This window comes from Stegodyphus dumicola, chromosome 1 (genome assembly GCF_044657685.1).
Source record: "Stegodyphus dumicola isolate Sdum_Otavi_A_Nest chromosome 1, ASM4465768v1".
NCBI lineage: Eukaryota > Metazoa > Arthropoda > Arachnida > Araneae > Eresidae > Stegodyphus > Stegodyphus dumicola.
This window is the reverse complement of record NC_140768.1, coordinates 178,135,307-178,157,247: the sequence shown is the minus strand read 5'-3', so window position 1 is coordinate 178,157,247 and position 21,941 is coordinate 178,135,307. Positions and strand designations below refer to the sequence as shown.

The following is a 21,941-nucleotide window of genomic DNA, read 5'->3' as shown; positions in this document are numbered from 1 at the left end:
AGCATTAATTATTTTCTTAATTTCCTTGTCTTTCTCATCAGCTTGTGGTAAAATATCTTCGTCAGACTCAATAACAGACAGTTCTTTTTTCCCCATTTTGGTGTCTCTACTTCGATCTCCTTCTCGAGATCGTTTTACTTGAGATCGTGTCAAAACCGCATTTATCATTTCTAAATTTAAGAATTGTTTATCTTTGAACAACTGAGTAGTTTTATTACCCAATAAATATCTGCCAGGATCATTTGTAACAACAGTTGCCTTTGTTTTTATATGACCAAGTTCACAATTAATTTCAACTTCAGCTAACGGCAGACACACTAAATGGTCATTTAAGAGATATAGTACCCAGACATGTTTTCCAGTCATTTTTGCTTTATCTACGTATTTTCGAGAAAAAACATCTAGTGTAGCTCCTGTGTCTCGAAGAATAGGAATTTCATACCCATTTAATTGTATACGTCTTTAACAAATCATCATTCGAAAATACGGAATTTAACTTTTCATTTGGTTTTAAGCGAGGACACTGAGGCTTAAAATGTTCGTATGATCCACACTCGAAACAACGTGGTCGATATCTTTTGTCATATAAATTTTCTTGGTTTTTGTTTTGGAACCGATTCCTTTGCTGATGATCTTTCTTGTATGTTGAATCATCCCATCTATCAGAATGCTTAAAATCAGGCGAATGCTCTATTTTTTTCACAAAATTATCATAACGCGGTTTAAATGATCCTTTGTTAATTTTCTCAGTCTGATTGGCAGAAAATTTCGGTTTTATTGTTTTTCTCACATCTTCAAAATCTTCAATTTTCTTAACCATTTCAGTAGGTGAAAGGATGGTTGTCATTGATCCATAACATGTTCTTTGAAATCTGGAGAAGTACGCTTTTTTATTTGATCAACCAGCATGAGATCTTTTAGCTGATCAAAAGTTTTAATGTTTAATCCGTTAAGCCATCCTTCTAAATAAATCTTTAATTCATAGTAGAAATCATACCAAGTACTTTCAGTAGATTTTTGTTGTTTATTAAATAGTTGTCGAAATTTTTCTGCACTCAATTTAAATCGTTGTAACAGTAAAGTTTTTACATATTCATACTTTTTCGCGTTCTCTTCTGGTTCTCTAGCAATAAGCTGAACAATATCAGGAGGCAGCAATGAAATAAGTTGAGTCACTTGATTTTCAGCAGGTATATTCATTATTTTAGCTTGACGCTCAAATAACACCAGAAATAAACTTATTTCATCTTCTTTAGGGTTGAAACGTGGCATGACATCGTGAAGTCTGATTTTTAAAGGATGCTCAGGTAACTGCGTAGTTTCTACCGGCTGTGCTGTTGCAGCCATTGCTTCCAACTGAAGTTTCTGTAGCTCAAAGGCCCTAATTCGCTCTTCTCTTTCAAGCTCTTCTTTTCTTTCCCTTTCTTCTCTTTCGCGTTCTTCTCTTCTTTCTCTTTCTTCTCTTTCGAGTTCCTTTTCTCTTTCTTCTCTTTCGAGTTCCTTTTCTCTTTCTTCCCTTTCGCGTTCTTCTCTTCTTTCTCTTTTTTCTCTTTCGCGTTCCTTTTCTATTTCTCTTTCTTCTCTTTCGCATTCTTCTTTTCGTTCCCTTTCTTCTCTAATTGCAGCCAGTAGTTCTCGAGTAAACTCCTCATCATAATCGTGACTTTCAGTAATCAGTTTATGCAACTGAGCAATCTTAAATTCAGGTTTCACGGTTAAACCTAACTCTTCTGCTAGTACTTTTAAATCCTGTTTTTTACTCCTAGCTAAGAATGACATGTTGACACAAGTTACCTTTAATAGGCTTCCTTTTGAAATACAATCTAAAAGCTCGTACTTGTATTTAAAATGTATAATTTTTTGGAGAGACTTAATTTCTCAAATACGAAATTCACACTAACCAATTGGAGAGAATTATTTAAACAAATTTGCCAGATACTATTGTCGCGTTTACTTACTAGAACTTTACTTCCACGAACGCCCTCTGGCGAAAGAGACTAAAAGTAGTCAGTTGAACGGCTGACGCGTCTAACAGATGTATAACGATAGACCGTCTCCGTATAAATTATGCTTGTAATCATTATAACTTGTAAATATTTTGTAGATATCTTTCATACGAATTAAAATTTCTTAAAACGTTTATAGCTGTGTTTCGAAGTGAATCGAAGTTCATCATAGAGACGGATACCTACAAGAAGGAAAAGCAGGCAGTTCAGGGCAGCCCTATTTAGAAGGTAAGTGAACTTTCACTTATCTATTTAATGATCAAAAAATTTTAATAGTACAAAGTTGATAAAAATTTTTAACATGGCGCCCGAACAGGGACTGCCAGTAACTGCGGTTTTCCTAACTATTGAAACTGTCTAAATTGATATCAGTTATATAGATAATACATAAGCATAAATAATTAGTGAATTGCTGATACTTGTTGAATTGTTGAATATTAAATAATGACGGAATTCATCGATACATTGAAAAGGAAACGCGGCCACATAAGGGCTGCTGTTACAAAATTAATTGGCCGAATCGAAACTGAATTACCAAAAACAGAAGTGAATGCAGAGGAACTAGAAATTTCTTTAGAACTCTTAAATGAAAAATCGAACGAGTTAAAACAAATAGATGCCGATATAGAAAAATTAATAGACATAAAGGATCTAGACCAGGAATTAAACGGTGTTGACGAATATCGTGAAAGAATAACTACATTTAAATACAAAGCTAACAAAAAATTGAAAGAAATTAATATAGAACAACAAAAATTTAATGTGTTACGAAGCACTGAACAGTTAAGTGAAAGTATTATAGAAAACGTTAAAATCGAAAGTCATAATGTGAAGCTTCCTAAACTTACGATTCCGAAGTTTTATGGCGAGAGCTGCGAATGGCTGACATTTTGGAACACTTTTTCTTCAGCCATACATCAAAATAAAACGCTTGACGCTATAAGCAAATTTAATTATTTGAAATCCTTTTTGGGAGGCACTGCTTATAACACCATTGACGGTTTCGATTTAACCGAAGAAAATTACGAAACTTCAGTTAAACTCCTCACAGAAAGATTTGGAAATAAAGATATACTGATAAACGCCCATATAGATAAATTACTGAAAATATAAGACCTCTAAAAGATTGTAATGACATTCAAAATTTCCGTAAGTTATTCAATTATATACAGAAACATATTCGATGTCTTGAATCATTAAATATGACCTCAGAAACATATGGAGCTATATTAACGCCTATTTTGCTTAAAACATTGCCCGCAGATTTGGTTTTGGAGTATAATAAAACAGTTCGGAAATCAAATTACGATTTGAATCACCTAGTGGAATTTCTTTCTGAACAGTTAGTTGCGCGGGAACGTACATTCCAGACGGTCCAGCCAAAGGCGGCGCCGCAAAAGCATAACAAACTGAGTGAAACCAGACCTATTGCGAAACACACAGCTTCGGAGTTGACGAACGCAAGTTTGCAGGGGGGGACAAACACCATGTGTTTTCTGCGACTCTTCTGATCACGAGTCTATAACGTGTAAACAAGCATCTTTATGGTCTACTGAGAAAAAAAGGGAGAAATGCAAAGCGAAAGGGATCTGTTATCGCTGTTTACACCCACGGCATCTTAGTTTTAATTGCACTTCTAGAATAAGGTGTGAATTATGTAAACAACGACATGCCACTATAATGTGTTTTAAAACCGAAAACGGAGAAATTAAGGAAGAACAAATTGAAAATAAGGCCTTAACGAATAATTCATCCTATGAAAGTGTAATCTTGCAAACTTTAATTGCCAATGTTTACGGAGATGGTGAAAGCAATTTTATACGAATAATTCTGGATACCGGAAGTAGCAGATCATATATCAGCACATTTCTTGCGGAGAAATTAAAACTAAAATCTTTAGGTCAGGAAAGTGTGACTCATGGGCTTTTTGGAGGGATAGAAAAAAGGGAAAATCACAACAAGTATCTGATTAAGTTAAATAATCCAAAAACAGGATTCACATGCGAAATGGAAGTTTTGAGCCAGAAAACCATATGCTCACATATTCCAAAACTGGAGGATAGGGACTGCATAAAGAAACTAAGAGGTTACAAAATTTTTCCCAGTGATGTAACTAATGAGAATTCTTGTTTATTTGAAAAACACCCTAACGAAATACACATGCTTGTAGGAGCAGATTATGCCGGAAAACTCTTTACAGGGGAAATAAAAGACGTAACGGAGAGTTTAGTAGCGATGAATACACACCTTGGTTGGACAATATTAGGGAGAACAAGGGTAAAGGGAAAGAATTTTAATGAAGTTCTTTTATCACTACACATTAGTGACAGAAAAATTTGTGACTTGTGGTCTCTTGATTCTATCGGAATAACTGAACTAGCTCTTTCGCAAACAAAACAAGAAATAGAAAAGGCTACAGAAAATTATTTCATCCGTACTTTAGAAAGATATGACGCTGGAAGATATCAGGTATCACTTCCATGGCTTCAAATTCATCCTGAGTTGCCAGATAATAGAATCCTTGCAGAAAAGAGTCTGAAGTCTTGCGTGAAAACCCTTCAGACAAAGAATTCCTTAGAAGCCTACGAAACTGTTTTAAAAGATTGGGTAGAAGAGGGAATAATTGAACCTATCGATATTTCGGAGGCAGAAAAGATCAAAAGGCATTATCTGCCACATAGAGCAGTGTTTCGGGAAAATTCGACTACCAAAATTCGACCAGTGTTGGACGCATCTGCAAAGGAGAAAAATTCGGTATCTCTGAATGACTGCCTGGAAAAGGGTCCTAATTATCTTGAATTGATCCCCAAAATTTTGACAAAATTTCGAGAGGGGAAGTATGGAGTAATTTCGGATATAAAAAGAGCATTTCTTCAGATAGGTGTGAACCCAGCGGATCGAGATTTTCTCCGGTTCCTATGGTGGGAGAAAGGACAGCCTGAAAAACTGACTATATATCGGCACCGAAGGGTTGTATTCGGCGTAAACGCCAGCCCCTTTTTACTCGCTGCCACGATTAACTACCATTTGGAAAATGTACCAAAACATCATCAGGAAATAGCTTCAAAGCTAAAGAAAGCCATGTATGCGGATAACTGCGTAGCGAGCGTGGAATCAATTGAAGAATTAAACTCATTTATCAAAGGATCTAGAGAAATCATGGCTACTGCAAAATTTGACCTAAGAGGTTGGAAACATAATAAACTTAAAAATGAAACTTCAATTCTAAACCTTTCTGAAAAAGATTATGAAGATGTTGTGTCAGTATTGGGATTGAAATGGAACTTGTTTGACGATACTTTGTCTTGTCACGTAAAATATGAAGAAAACCCTGTATTGAGCAAAAGATCTGTTTTTTCCGAATTGAGTAAAATCTTTGACCCAATTGGGTTTACTAGTCTAGTTACACTCTTGCCTAAACTGATTCTGCAAGAGTGCTGGAAACAGAAAATTAACTGGGATACTAATCTGCCGAAAGATCTAGCAAGGAAATTTTTCACATGGTCATCTCAGTTAAAATATTTGAAAGACATCAAAATTCCTAGATTGCTTCCCAAAATAGACGAAAGTACCACTCTGCACGTATTTTCGGACGCAAGCAAGGACGCGTATGCGACCTGCATTTTTCTTAGACACAGCGGTGAGAGTGGAGTCACTTGTCAATTGATACAATCTAAAGCGAGAGTTGCTCCCCTAAAAGCACTCACCATACCTCGACTAGAGATACTCGCTTGCACTATTGGAGCCAGGCTCTCTCATACAATAAGAGAAGACTTGAAACTAAAAGAGGTTCCAGTATTTTACTGGACGGATTCCACAAATGCTCTCTTTTGGATAAAACAGAAAGAGAATTGGTCCACTTTTGTAGCCAATCGAGTAAATGAGATTCGAAAATTGAGTAACCCAGATCACTGGCATCACATTCCCGGAAAGTTTAATCCTTCGGATTTGCCATCACGCGGTTGCTCTGCAAAAGAATTGAGGAAATTCGAATGGTGGAAAGGACCAGATTGGATTTATCGACCTCCAGAAGAGTGGCCTATTGCAGATGGAGAACATCCTGACTTCGATATAGTAAATGGAGAGAGAAAACGAACTGTGGTTTCAGCAAGCAATAACACGAATACAGATAAATTTAACCTTTTTGACAATATTTCAAAATTCGAAAAGATCATAAAGGTCGTATCTTGGATCTTTAGATTCATTAAAAATGCTACAACACCACCATCTGAAAGAACTCATGGGAGAATTTCAGTCGAAGAACTAAAAGGAGCTGAAACAGTGGTTTTCCGACTCATCCAACGAGAATCTTTCGAAGGATTGAAAGATAAAAGAATACGTGCTCTAGAACCTATCATGGACCCCAATGACCTTATAAAAGTGAAGACACGTATCTTTCAGAGAGACGATGATGCTGACTTTCGTTACCCAGTTTTACTTCCCTCAGGACATCCATTAGTCTTAAAACTGATCAAATCTGAACATGAAAGGCTAAGTCACGCTGGAGTACAATTCGTTATGTGCGCTTTGCGTGAAAAATATTGGATCGTAAAGAACAGGAAGACCGTACGCAAGGTTATCCAAAACTGTGTACGATGTCGAAGGTTCCACTCTGATTCATATAAGATTCCTCAAGCGCCACTACCTGAAGACAGAATAAGAGATGCTTTAATTTTTGAAATTATTGGTGTTGATCTGACGGGTCCCTTAATTTTAAAAGGAGGCCAAAAAACATGGATCGTCATTTTTACTTGCGCAATATATAGAGCAGTTCACTTAGAGCTAGTCTCATCTCTATCAACCGAAAGTTTCCTGCACGCGTTCAGGCGATTCATCGCTCGAAGGGGTAGACCTGTCACTGTATACTCTGACAATGGAACCAATTTTGTTGGATCAAATAATTTGTTTAAGAACATAGATTGGAATTCTATCTTAGAAAATGCAACAGTTAAGAAAATTGAATGGAAATTTATTCCCCCTTCCTCGCCATGGTGGGGAGGGTGGTGGGAAAGATTAATTGGAGTACTAAAGAGAATTCTTCGAAAGGTACTAGGAAAATCTTCTCTGAACTACGAAGAATTGTTGACAATCATTTGTGATTGCGAGAGCCTTATGAACAACCGTCCTCTCACGTATTTGTCAGAAGACGTAAAGGATTTAAGAGCTCTCACCCCAGCAATGTTTCTAACAGAAATTCCAGAGACTGGAGTTCCTGAATTAGATCTTTTGGATTCTAAATCCATCAATAAAAGATACCTTTACAGAGCCAAATTGAGAAAAGATTTACGAAAAAGATTTCGATCAGAATATTTAGGGCAACTAAAACAAAGCTCAAAATTCATCCGCGAACCATCTTCTGTGAAAGTTGGTGATCTTGTAATTGTATCCAACAACGAAAAAAGGATAAACTGGCCCTTAGCTAGAATCGTGGAAATTTTTCCATCCCACGACGGACACATTAGATTAGTGAAACTGAAAACTGCACAAGGGGAGATTATAAGACCTACTAAGAACCTCATACCTCTTGAACTCAACTTTACACCTGAGTCGGATATGCTAGTGAGGTACAGAACTCGACGTACGAGGAAACCTCAAAAGACTTGAACTACAGGTCAGTTGAGGTCCATCCTCTGCTGATACTGGACCTCAAGGTGGGAGTGTCGCGTTTACTTACTAGAACTTTACTTCCACGAACGCCCTCTGGCGAAAGAGACTAAAAGTAGTCAGTTGAACGGCTGACGCGTCTAACAGATGTATAACGATAGACCGTCTCCGTATAAATTATGCTTGTAATCATTATAACTTGTAAATATTTTGTAGATATCTTTCATACGAATTAAAATTTCTTAAAAAGTTTATAGCTGTGTTTCGAAGTGAATCGAAGTTCATCATAGAGACGGATACCTACAAGAAGGAAAAGCAGGCAGTTCAGGGCAGCCCTATTTAGAAGGTAAGTGAACTTTCACTTATCTATTTAATGATCAAAAAATTTTAATAGTACAAAGTTGATAAAATTTTTAACAGATACTATAATACTACGTCGGGTTGACGTTTTAACTCACTATTCACAAGCCTTGTTAGCTATAACTATATAAACACCTTTGCCAGTTAGGCAATACAATGGAATTTTACCCACGTCAGTTTGACGACTTTACTATCTATCTGCCCGCCTGGTTGGCGATAACAAAAACAATTTTTGCCAGTTTGGCAATACAACTTTTAGAATATACAATCTGTAATACGTCGGGATGACGTTACTATCTATCACACGCCTGGATGGCGAGAACTAAGAAAAAAATCTTTGCTAATTCAGCAGTATAATCAACTCACACTACGTCAGTTTGACGTTATTACTTATTTTTCACGCGCCTGCTTGGCAACAAATTCAAAACTCTGCTAGCAGTTCTTTTTTTTATAAACGCCGGGATGGCTTACACATATCAATTATCAACATAAAATTTCAATACAAATAAAAGTAAAGCATGAATAATAAATTTAAAATACTTCTTTACCTCAAATATCAATAATAAATTTAAGCTGAATATTTTTAGTGTCAGTTATTTTAAACAAAATCTTACACGATAAACTATAATTCTGAAGCAAAGTATTAAAATTCAATAAAATCTTTTTTAAGAAAACCAAAAGTTAATCTTATCTTCAGAGATCAGCAATATCCTATTTTTGGCAGTTTTTGCTCGGACGCAAGTTACAGAAGCACAGAAGATAACCTTTGATTAGTCGCTTCAAATCTGGCTTTAAAACGGCAGACTTCTTACATCCATTTCTCCTTGAAATAAAGAAACTCGGCAATTGGTATTAGCAAACTTGTTCTAAAAAAATTCAGTAAATTTCTGGGATTAGGAGACCAGCACCATCGAAATTGATAATTGCACTCCTAATTTCCAGTATCTCGGTGGAACCTCCAATTAATTAAAGACTGTAATGTATTTTGCAGTAATTTACAAAACAGATAATCTTCTTAGTAGAACATAAATTTTATTTCTAGTTCACGGTGATAGACAAATTTTATACAATTCTTAAGTGGCAAAATTTTCATACTACTCCTAGCTGGTAAAATCTTCAGAATTCTAATCTCATTGCCACTTCAACAATAATTATATTTATTTATTAAATAACAAGATATTACAATATATATATATATTTATATAATTGAAATAGAAATTGTAAAGCTAAGTAGTAATGAGACGCAAGACCTATTTGGTCTCAAAAACTTTTTTGCGCATAATGCTGCAAAAAGATACGAAATAATAGTAGGTAGAAACATTGCAGCGATCTTGCTAAAAAGTTACCAGGAGCTGTAGCTCCACGAAATAGTTCAACGCTGTATTATTAAAATATTAAAAAAAAAGAAGAATTTTATAAAAAAACTTATCTGGAAAAACTGGAAAAAAACTGTAAACACGCGAAAAAAACGTTAAAATTAATGTTGGAAGACATAAAAATATCTGACCGTTGTGATATGTGAAAAGTTAATACATATAAAAAATAGATTGACGGAAAAAATATATATGAAAAGTTAATACACATAAAAAATAGATTTGCGGAAAATAATATACCAAAACATAAAATGCAAAAATTACAATGAAAACACAAATTGCTAAAATACAAAAATACAATAATTACAAAGCAGAAAATGGTAAATTAACCCACTCGTACCCTCTGCCAGGCTTTTCAAGGGAAAAATGACTGATTGTACGAACTAGGCTAAATACCATTACGCGTTTTGCCGAAACAGACCATTGAAGCTCTTGTTTGATGCGAAAAAAATTTTTATAAAACATGAAAAGACCGGAATAAAGCTTTTTTGGAGCTTCACTGCTCTGTTCCTTTTTCCTGACGCGTCCACTGAAAAACACATTAAGGTGTTAAGAATGTAACTGCAACTCCGAGCAATGTAATATTAAAATCAAAATAAAATAAATAGCGGTCTGCTATTAGTCAAAAAATTACAACAACGTACGGGCTGGTCCTGCACAGCTAAAAGAAGATAGAACTTTTATAAAGAGAATGGTGCTGTAGTCAAATTAAAAGGCAATTAAATTTGCAAGAAAACAAACGTCGTTGGGTCTTATTAGGACAAAAAGAAACACAGACAAAAGAAACGAAAAAACTGACCTGTGAGGTGCCGTCCTGAGCATCGTGAAAAAATTGAAAAGGGTGCAAATCCCCTCCGTGTCCTACCAACCTTCCTTCTCGTCGTGTGACGTATGTGGGAGAAACAATTAAAAGTGCATAGGCCAATGGGCTGAGATTTTAGTTTTGGCGGGAATTCCTGTTCCCCCTTTTTTTATAGAGGGTGTGACAGACGTGAAAAGACACGGAAAGAACTCAAAATGACGTCAGTCAAGTTGTTATAAGAACAAAACTGCTACAAATAAGTGAAAATGGCTAATTCAGCTAAAATTACTTATTTTTGGCCAGGAAAGAAAGAGTAAATTGGAAAAAAGTCATTTGTTAATAAAAGTCGTCATTCTTCAGGCTAGAGGGCGGTCAAGCTACTATGAAAAATGAAAAGGCCCGATTTGTTAATAATAGTAGAATTTGGCCATCTAAGTAATTTAAAACTATTAAAACAGTAGTATTAAAGTATAGTGTCAAAATCTTTGGTGGAAAGAAAATGTATTTACGCGAATAATCTGTACATTTATACAATTTTTACATTAGATTATCTGAATCAACCATCCACTTTATACCGTCCCATTGGGCTTTGAGCATAAAATTTCATTATTCAAAACAAATTATCTAAAAATTGGTAAGGCTAATGCCAGCTTTTTTTAAGGCATTTTTAATTATTTTATGAGGAATTTGGTTATTTTTCAAAATTGTGACGAAGTAAAGTATTTCTTCTTGTAAGTGTTCTGTAGTATTACATATTCTTTTTATCCTAAGTAGCTGTGAAAAAATTGTGTGAATGATGATTCTTTTGGACATATTAGAATTCCAGTTGGTTAACTTTAGTGTAGAAAAAGTGAATTCTCTCCTCTTGTCGTAGACTTTAATAAAATTGTAATCAATAATGTTTAGGTCAAGGTATATTACATTATTTTGAACCGTAATATATATATACATATATACGAGGGCTATCCAGAAAGTAGATTACGTTTTGGAATAAAAAAATAAACAAAGTATAGGAAACAAATTTTATTATATACAGATGAAAGCCACACTCAAATATTACTTTTCTACATAGTCACCATACAAATTAAGGCATTTATCGTAGCGATGTACGAGCTTGGAAATTCCTTCGTCGAAAAATTCGGCCGCCTGCGCCTTCAACCACTTCGTTACCTCTTCTTGCAGCTGTGCGTCGTCATCAAAACGCATTGATTGCAATTTCGTTTCACAGTTCACATGTTTCACCCATGTTTCGTCACCAGTAACGATGCGATCGAGTAAAGAGTCACCATCCTTATGGTAAGCGTCCAAAAAGTTCAACGCTGCAGCCATTCGCTGATTTTTGTGGTCCTCTGTCAAGATTTTTGGAATCCATCTTGCACAAAACTTGTGGTAACCAAGCTTTTCGCTGATGATTTCGTGCAACAAACTTCGCGAAATTTGTGGAAAACTCAAAGAAAGTTCCTTTATTGTGAAATTTCGATTTTCACGGACTTTAGCATCGACTTTTTCGAGAAGTTCGGCGGTCACTATGCTGGGTCTCCCACTTCGATCTTCGTCGTGAACATTGGTTCGGCCATTTTGAAATCTTATGACCCACTGACGCACTCCACCTTCAGTGATAATGTTGTCCCCATACACTTCACGAAGCTGCCGATAGATTTCTATCGGTTTACAGTTTTTTGCAGTCAGAAACCTTATTACTGAGCGCACCTCGCAGCTCGCGGGATTTTCAATTAACGCAGACATTTCAAACCGTCACAGTATCTGAACGGAGCACAGCACGAACCTCTCACTAGCACGGCTAGATGCAGACTGAGCTGCGCAACGCTCTGACCCCAAGATGGCCGCGCTAGCCCCGCCCCTAGCGGACACAGACGGAAACGTAATCTACTTCCTGGATGGCCCTCGTACATATATATATATAAAGACATTCTAAAAAGAAACGCATAAATAAACACACGCAGGGACCTTCAGATTTGAAACTCGTGTTTTTTAGTGCAGCTCTAATTTTATTTAAAAGAAAAGATTAATTTTATCAATTAGCAATACAATGTATTATTTTTATTTATTTAAAAATAAAATTTTCTTTCAGATGTTAAGCTAAAATATCAAGAAGTTTCCATGGCCTTTTTGTCGAAGGAAATAGTACTTAGTATGCATGAATAACCGAGAGAAATCTGAATTTTGTTTCTTAAAATAATAGTTTTGTTCGTTACTAAGCAAATTTTTGGGTTTTTCATAATTGACCGAAAATGAATCCTTTTAAAATTTAAGATGTTTTAAAACAAAAGACTTGCAAAATTAAACCAGACATTTCACACATTCTTCATTTCTTCATCTGCGAAATCTGTTTCGTGAGGAGCATTTTAGTTGCTGAGCTCCAATCAAAGGATTCGCAAAAATTACAAATGTATATTATGAGTTATACAGCTGTTATACGCAATCGATTCATAAGTAATAATTCACAGTTTTACAGCTGTTCTGCGTAATCAGTTCATAAATTCAGAAATATATTTAATCTGTATGCAAATTTCATCTGCATGTCATTTTGACTTCAGTATCACATTTATTAAGAAGTGAACATTGATCTGACTATTCTAGAATCACTTGACCTGCATAGTACCTACTTGGTGAGTATCATTTTATGAGTCCAAAAGGGCGTCAGCCCAGAAGGGTTAATAACTTCGTTTGGCATTCTGTACTGAAAACTTTAAATGTTCGTTTCAGTTTTCAAATTGTTGCCACCAATGTTATCATCCTGTGTTATATTTAAAGAAATTAAATAATAAAGAATCTGCATAAATGTATGTATGTTTCTCACACTGTGATTAAGCAACGGTACCCAAATTTTGAATAATATAAGCCTCAACCGAATATGGTGCATCTGGAAGCCCTAATTTGGAATTTATTTTGTTATCTATTTCCTATTTTGTAAAACTTTAACGAATTTTTTGATTAACAAACTCATGTATTTAAAAGCGAGCAATGGCAACGTTGTACAGAAAAAAAACATTTTTATGTTCAGCGCACGAGACTGTGTATCGGAAATTCTAAAGTTACAAACTATTTAAAATTATTTTGCAATATCGCTCTTGAACTGAATTTTATGGTTTAAGTGCGAAGAACATGATATTTAATAAATAAAGATAACACACAAAATGTTTTAAAAAAAACGCTCCTTTGGACGTAACTTAAAATCTGAAACCTTTCAGAGTTTCTTTTTACGACATTATTTTATCAGACATTAAAGAATTTTTTTATTAAGAAGCACAACGATTTCAAAGCGAGCAATATCAACTAGGGGGAAAAAAAAATTATCACCAGCGCGCGAGACTGCGTATCGAACATTCTAAAGATATGCTCATTTTTAAAATTATCTTTCTATATTGCTGTTGAATTAAATTTTATAGTTTAAGTGCGAAGAATGTGAAATTTAATCGATAAAGGTAACGCACAAAACGCACCTTTGGGCGTAATGCAAAATCTGAAAGTTTTCAGATTTTATTTTATTATTTTTTTTATTTTTATTTTATTTTATTTTACTTTTTTATAGTTATAGTGCAATATTTCAGTTTCTTCCAAACGTACTTTTTTCTTAACTTTCATATACGAACGTTTTGAAAAGGAACAGCAACCAAACTTACATCTAAAGAGTACAAATCTTGTACAATTTGGTGCATGTGTGGTAAAACATCGCTCACCCAAACTTTCATTAATCGAAATCGAACTTTTCTCTTGTTTTATTCTTTATGGGCTGATATATACATATATATTTATTAAAACACAACTTATTTTGCAGTTTAATGAATGCCATACAGTCAATTAAGAAACTCTATTTAAGATAAGAATTGCTAGCATAAATTTTAATGAAGAGATAATAACTATTTGCGTTTAGGATAAAGGTTTCCTTACAAGTGAATAAACTGAAAAAAAATTAATATTTTCATAAATTAAATAAAATTATTCTAATCATTTAAAGTAAACTTTTTCCATTTCATGAGAAATTCAGTGGAATACAGGATATCGCAGGATTTTTAGAAGATTCTAAAACTGAAAATTTACAGTTATTTACGACTCTTTAAACACATAGATGCACCCATGCATACCGTACATGGGCGTCTTTAACTGATTCATGGGCCAAATTCGCAACGTAAAAGTTCGTAACGTAACATAACGAGTACGTTCGCAATGTAAAGGGCCAAACTATGTAAAAATCACACAGTTTATGAGGTACAGGTAGAGCATCATTAAATCGATGGCATACAAATTGGAATAATTTAATTAGTAGCTGAAATAATAATTGAATATTTTAATTTATAAATAAAAAATATGTATAACAATAAAGGATATTTAAGTATTATTATTCAAAAAAATTATCACGGTACAATAAACGAATGATAAAGATCTAGAGAAATGAGCTTGGGTTCCAACACTCAATGGGAAGGAGCTACTTATGAGAGAATTTTCAAAATTTCTGTTAGTCATCCTTGCATGCGTCTGCAATTTGTTGTGCTTCACCCACCAAAAAAAGTGTGCCAGAGTACAAAGTGCACGTTCTGCATATAATGCACTTGGCATTTTCTCTTCTCTAGGCATGTCCATGTTATGTTATGTAATTAGAAAGGAGCTTTCTTGTAATTTTCCATTACAAATAAAATAAAAAAGAAATATATGATTGGTTTTAGAGCCAACGTAAAAAAAAAAAGATGATTCAACCAAAGCTGAAATGATTTGTATGTTGGGAAGAATAAAACATAATTTCATTTATTTTGTTAAAAAAAAATAAAGTGTGTTTTGTTCTTTCTTTTATGGAAATAGAAGAATTTCATTTAGTTTTATTCTTTTCTAACTGCATAATCTGCAAAATCTTTGTTGAAATATTATAAGCAAAAAATAAAATTCTGTCATTAAGTGGTAGGCCTGAAGGAGGAAAGAAATCCATCTATCCGTACCTTCTCAATAATGCCATATGGTTAATAACTGATACATAAAAATCTCGTTTTACTTTTATGGTCTTTAGCAATTTTTATGGCAGAACTCCTCTTCGAACTGTTATATTGTAGTCTGAAGTCAAGATACAGTTGTCTTGCCTCCTAACAGGTAGCAGTCAAGTGGCCAGCCTTCGTTCTGGAATAATGCATTAATTAATTTCGAATAACATTGACTCAGTCTTAGAATCACTCATGAATTTATAAATAAGTTCTTAAACATTTCATTTTAGTCTTCAAAGAATAATTTCGGTGGGCTAGAACTCCATTTCAGCACTATGCAAATTATATGCAAAACAGAAAGGTTTCTTCAGATGAGTATTAAAAATTCTCAAGAATAATTTATACTTTTTTTGATTTTCCGTTTACTGTCATTTATAGTTGTGAATTATCAGCCTAAATATTTCCGAAGTCGAAATATTATATATATATGACTTATTTTCATGAGATTTGACCAAATTCTCGTTTATCTCCTACCGTCTTTTCATACTTCTCTACTCTAAGGAAGGGCAAAGTCTAAGCCATTCATAGCAATTAAAAACTGTAGAAATAACTTACTAATTTTTGATTATTCTTTTCATATATATATACAAATATTGTTAATTAATTATCGTATTATGATACGTTTGTTTACATTAGGAAATAATAAGAATGCAATTAAGACATGCAAAGAACATTTCCTTGTATGCTAATACGAGCCTTATAATGCAACTATAGCCTTTGGCGGTCTTACAAAGAAAGTCTGAATAACTTTGGAATCTCGATTTTTCTGAAAACCATATATACGAATCTACTCATCTAAAAACATATGATAGTGAAATATTAGTCGCTTCAGTTTTCTACAGATAAGCAGTTAAAAAATTACAAGATTTGGTGATAGAACGCTGTTTGGGCGACTTTCAAAGCCTCAAAATGCAATTATGAAATTTTATTGATTCACGCAACAAAAAAGAAAAATAATGAATAGAAAGGTAAAAAGCAAAGAAAGCAAAGATATATATTTTGCCTTTCAATACACAGTAACAAAATGAAACGTTAAACAAAACTGATGGAAATTTAATCTTTCAAAATTAGGTCAGAATGCAAGATATGCTGGAAATCATTTTACTGCTGAAAACTGTCTCATCGTTTTATTGCAATGCAAATATTAACACAGGAGACAGGAGACCATCAACAGAGCCAGCTGCACCATCATTACGGCTTTCAGCTTTTGTGCTCTATTGATGGAAACTATCTACCATCCGCTATCAGCGGCATTTATTTGAAACAAAATTTTACAAAGTTACAATGGTTGTGCAAATGTACATATGACATACAGAGACATATTATTCAGGTCTTGTGGTGTTTACACAGATGGCAATCTCTACAATAAAGTTCATAACATAAATATTTAGAGAAATGTTACTTAAGTTGAAAATTTATGTTTACCGATTTTTATATATTAATTCTGAAGAATAATCAAATTATATAATATAAAATGTCATTATACATTTTAAAGAATTTAGACATATATAATTTAGAAATAATTAAGCCAAATTAAAAAAGAATGAGAAAAACACTAAATATAGAATAAACATTAAATAAATTTAGAAAAATGTAAAATGTAGACCAGGTGTAAATATAAAGATATACTAAACGTAAATTATAAATGAAATAATAAAAATATTAACAATCTTATATTTAATAATCTTCTAACTAATAATCTTATAGTTGAGGAATAATCTTATAGTTATGAGAAAAGAAGTATTATAATTAATAATAAGAAAAGGAGTATTATAAATTTATTGAAGAAAAGATATTTAAGGTAAGTGCTAAGAGAAGGGGGTGAATAGATAGTAAATTGAAAAATGAAAGACTTGGGAAAGATGATTATTATTGAACCACAAATATAGGTAATAAATAGGGTAAAATAGTAACACACTTTACAAACAGTAATTATGCTGAATGTAGACTGAATATGATAGTGCAGAAATTTTTTTTAATTAAATGCATATGAGATACAGCAAAACAAATTATCATGGTAATAATCTGCATTAAACTAGTTGCAATTAACGAACTGAATACATTTACAAAAGTTTCAGAAATGTAAGGGATTATCACATCTAGCGACAGTCCCTGCTAGACGGGACTTTTCTGAGAAACGAGATTCTGGTAGCATATGTTTAAACGGGAGGATTCCCGGAAAAAAAGAGCACCGTTGGAAGCCAAGTCCCGCCTAGCTACGGAAACCATGTCCCGGCTACGTGGGATATTTTGAAACTTTGTCGAAAATCTACCGTCTGCAGCTCTGTCCCGCGTAGAGATTAACCAATCAGACGAAAGTTCTGCTTCTGAAGGATCACGTGACCCCAATCTGAGCATAATCGATTATTGTTTGGCGTTCCAAGTCTTGGTAATAAGTGAAAATGGTAACTCAGTTATGTGGGTTTCCTGGAAATGTGTGGGTTCTGAGAAATGTTCCTTTCGACGTCCACTAACACGCAGCGGAAGCATATGTGATAAGGACTTACGGTTACCAAGTGAACAAACCGCTTTATAAGATATTTTCTCCCAGCATGCCCTTGTGGTATAACGGTAGCACACTCAGCGTGTATTCGAGATGTACAGGTTCGGCGAGGGCATTTTTTCACATCCCTTGCTTCAGAATAACCTAATGACTCTACAAACAAAGGTAGTTCGATGTAATTGGAATCATTTCGAACCAGTTAGTAGCTTTGTAGGAATTTGCAGGGTTTTACTCTTTGGTAATGTGAATACGGGCCACCGTATTCAGTCGAAAATAAGGCCGCTTATTTTTAATTCCTGCCAACCTATATATACATAGGTAAGTGAAATAATGTTCTCGGTCCAAAAATTCGATCGTGAATTTTCAGTAAATAAGCATGAATCAGGATTCCCACAACGTTTATAATGATGTCTGTTCTCTCTGTGCTTCATTGTCTACATACGCGACGATTTTTTCGTCCACGGTAACTCTTATATCAAACTTCCAAAACTTTCTATTTTCATATTTAAACCTTTTGCGTTCATATAAAGAGGTCATCAGATGTTGGATAGAATTAAGAAATCGAAAATGGTACTTTGCCTGAAACTCGTAACAGTTTTTAATAAAAACTTAAGCAACAAATTCATTTTTCAGTATACAACTACATGAAATTACTAAAAAGGATTTTTTTGCGATCAGTTCCATGAAAAGCCAGCTCAGGAAAGCACAGAATGAGCAGCTGTTCCGTCTGAAAGACTTTCGGCTTTTTCTGCTCATTTAGCGGCTTTTATTTAAAAAAAAAAAAAAAAAATTCTTTGGATACAAAATTTTGATATAGTGCTGATATAAATGTTATAGAGAATATTTTTACACTTTTACAAAGAATGTTACACTGTTGTAAAGAATGCTACATTTTACAGAGATTTTTCTTTGAACTTTAAACTTTGTTACATGTGCAACATAGGATTTTGACACTGTAAACTTCTGGACAAATTAAAGCGCTGTTACGAAATATTTTACCAAGACTAATGCAAAGTTGATGAGCAGAGTTGTTAGTGGATATTTTCGACATAAGGTTTGAGATTCTGAGATTTTACAATTCTCAGAGAAAGTAATTTTGCAAATTCTGAGATTGATAAAATTAAACAATTTAGAGATTAATTTACAAAATCAAATAATGTTACAAAAATAAAAATGAAACTAATAAAATAACAAAAAAATAATAAATTTAAAAGGGATAAATTAATATTACAAAAGCAAAACTATTTTCGTTAAGATTATAAGCCACTTTTCCGACTGCTACTTATATTAATGATATTAATAGCTAAAAATTGCAAATATAAATGAGAATTATACTGCTTTGAGATGGTCGTTGTTTATAATAAGATAGTTCAATAGAGTCTGAAGCTTCTGTCGAAGAGATTTATTCCTGAGAATCTGCTGAAACCACTCACGATCATTGTTTGTTGTGTAGGGCCAAAAATGTACATCTTTGGTTATTTGACACTGAAACAAGTAGTGGTCTAATGCTTGTAAGCCACAAATGCAACTTGCAGTGTTATGTAGTCCAAACCGAAACAGGAGACAAGACCACTGGGTGAGCAGCTGTGCCGCCAATAAGACTTTCAGCTTTTCAGCCCCAAACGAAACAGCTGAAAGGTGACGCATACGCAAATATGAGTGCCTTGAAGATAGAGGGTCGGTCAGGGTACGCGAAACGCAAGGAATTAGGGCGCGCAGTGTAAGGCAACTGAAAAAGAAGACAGGGAGGCGCAGGCATTCTTCTGTAAGCGAATAAGTAAGTGCAGTATGGCTACAGGAAAGCTACGAGATGTCTTTACCAGAGGTGGAATGATTGGCTAGCTTGAGGAGGAAAGTATTTTAATATCTGTCGTCCAAGAGTTTGGAGTTGATAACTTTGTTGTTTCACGAGTTTGGAAAGCCTATAAGGTATTTCTCCCGTCTTCTTAGCATACCTTCGTTGTGTAATGGTCAGCATACCCAGCGCGTATTCGAGAGGTCCGAGATTCGAGTCCCGGCGAGAAAATTGCTCATTTTTCATTTGTCCTGCTTCAAATGTAGTCACCCTTTACAGTGGTATAGAGAAGGGTGAGACTAAATTTCAACTTGGCAGGAAATTTTGATTGGTTGGCTTTGGTGACGTCATTTTGACGTATTTAAACTCCGTCTCTCATGTGGTTTACAATCAAAACTCATCATGCGCCATGTTTGGTCATGACCAAAGATGGGTTCTTCTCTTGCTTTACCAAGATATCCGTATAGCCAGGGCTTAAATTGCGTCGGAGCCCACCGGAGGCTGGCTCAGATACTTCTTAGTTTTAGGAAAAATTCATAATTTTAACCGGAGCCCTAAATAAGAAGGCTTTAGCACTTCTTTTATGTAACTGAACAATAATTTCAGTAGAAATCTGGTCTTGGAAACTTTATTTTTAATAATAAAATTATATTAAAAATTGCTTATTAAATTCTAATTTATCACTTTGCATACTATTAAATTTTAATTATTTAATTACTTTAACCATTAATTTTTTTAATAATGAATTATTTAATTTTTTAATTGTTAATGATTTGATTAGTCATCTTATTCTCTTATTTATTCTTGTTCCTCTTTCCTGAAGGTCTTCTATAGGGCTCTGGTACTTCTAATTTTTGAAATTAAACCCTGCGTATAGCTGACCGTTTTGTTTTTCTAATATGCTTCCTTAGGGATTATGACAGCCATATACTGGTAAAAGGCCTTAGACCATTTACCAAAGCAAAGATCCGAAATGGTTTATATGGTAAATAAGAGAGTTCGTAAGGAAGGTTATATTGTAAGAAGTTCGTTTGGTATGAAAACTTCAGTTTTCATAAAGGAAATGGATTAAATGCAGATATTTTTTCCCCATGAGAGAAAAGTCCTAAAACTACTTCAACTGTTTTATTTTGTAAATGAAGATAAAATAGCGCCTGATATGTGTATGTACTAAAGAGGATTTTAATTATTTAGTGAAATAAATAAGGACAAAATACAAAATTTGAAATTGTAGTTTAAAAATATGTTTTTATTTGATTAAAACACTCGAGAGCTAACTGCCTACAAGGAAGGATGGCTTCCTGGAGAACTTTCTAAGGGAAACTGGCTCATATACACATTACACATGAGGAAAAACACGAAAACGCCTATGCAACCACCCCAAATCATGTTTAGAATAAAAATTAATTTGTTATTTATTATCATTTGCGATTATTAGTAGTAAATATGTATTGAAATCCATTTAGAGCAAGATCTGCAAAGAAATGAATGCGGAAGAATCTAAATTCTCAGAAGAGATATGCAATTATCTGATTATAATCAGTAGAATTTGCTTTGAGTTAATCCATATTATGTAACGTTATCAAGTGGCTAAAAGTATAAAACACTGGTAATTAATTCTCCTTTCCTTGATTTGTAGTAGTTGAATGAAATGATCATAAGATAATTTCATGACAAAGAAGCACTTAAAAGTCTATCATGCCTGAAATCTGCTTGAATGTTGAGTCATAAGGGTACAAGATCTCAAAATATATGTTAGAATGTGTCTGCGGTCAAAAAAGGGTTGGAGTAACTCCTATACATTTTGTGTTCATTAAATAATCTTGTACAAATGATTAGGTAAAGTTTTTTAAGTCTTTTGCCATTAGTTGATCCATTAGCATGCTAATATAGTCTAACTTCATGCTTATTTTTACCCTATGTATCAATGATTTCTTATTATATACAGATAATATTAAGTTTTGGTCATTATTCATACTGTCAATAAATCAATATGAAGAATACATTTGTGATTTAAATTGAAAACGATTAGTTCAGTGTTTACAGACTCATGTGATGTAATGAAAGTTTATAATAAAATTAAGAATATTCTATGGTTTATTTTCTTAACCCGCGAGCACACGCAATGGGTATGTCATACACATGGGCATTTTTCTTTTTGTATATTTATCACTTATTCTTTCATAAAAGGACGAAACTTGGTGTAGCTGAGTTCAAGGCCACATACTTAAATGCTGGAAATTCCTAAGGTGACAGGTGCAACGGTTTTTTAGGAACAGCATTGTTTGGGCATCTCATACCCGCGCGTGTACTCATGTTTCTCAGTGAGTCACTTCGTACTTCTCGTTTTCAAGCTTTTTTTTTTTTTTTTTTCAAGTATAGGTTTTTCTTGAGTTGTAAGCATGGCGCCGTATATTCCTTACGATGAAGAGATGAAAAGATTGAGAAATATTCTTAAAACAGTTTCTTCTGATGAGGAATCATTTAGTGAAGACGATGAATATGTT

General features: G+C 33.9%; 1 protein-coding gene across 1 annotated transcript in view; it reads left to right on the top strand.

Annotated features, from left to right (window-relative positions):
* Positions 1-12,697: 12,697 nt before the first annotated feature.
* LOC118194859 (sulfotransferase 1E1-like) overlaps positions 12,698-21,941 on the top strand; it is a 72,654-nt gene continuing 63,410 nt past the window's right edge. The window contains exon 1 of the mRNA XM_085823236.1: positions 12,698-12,775. The gene's annotated coding sequence lies outside the window, so the exon portion shown is untranslated. The remainder of the gene's footprint in view (positions 12,776-21,941) is intronic.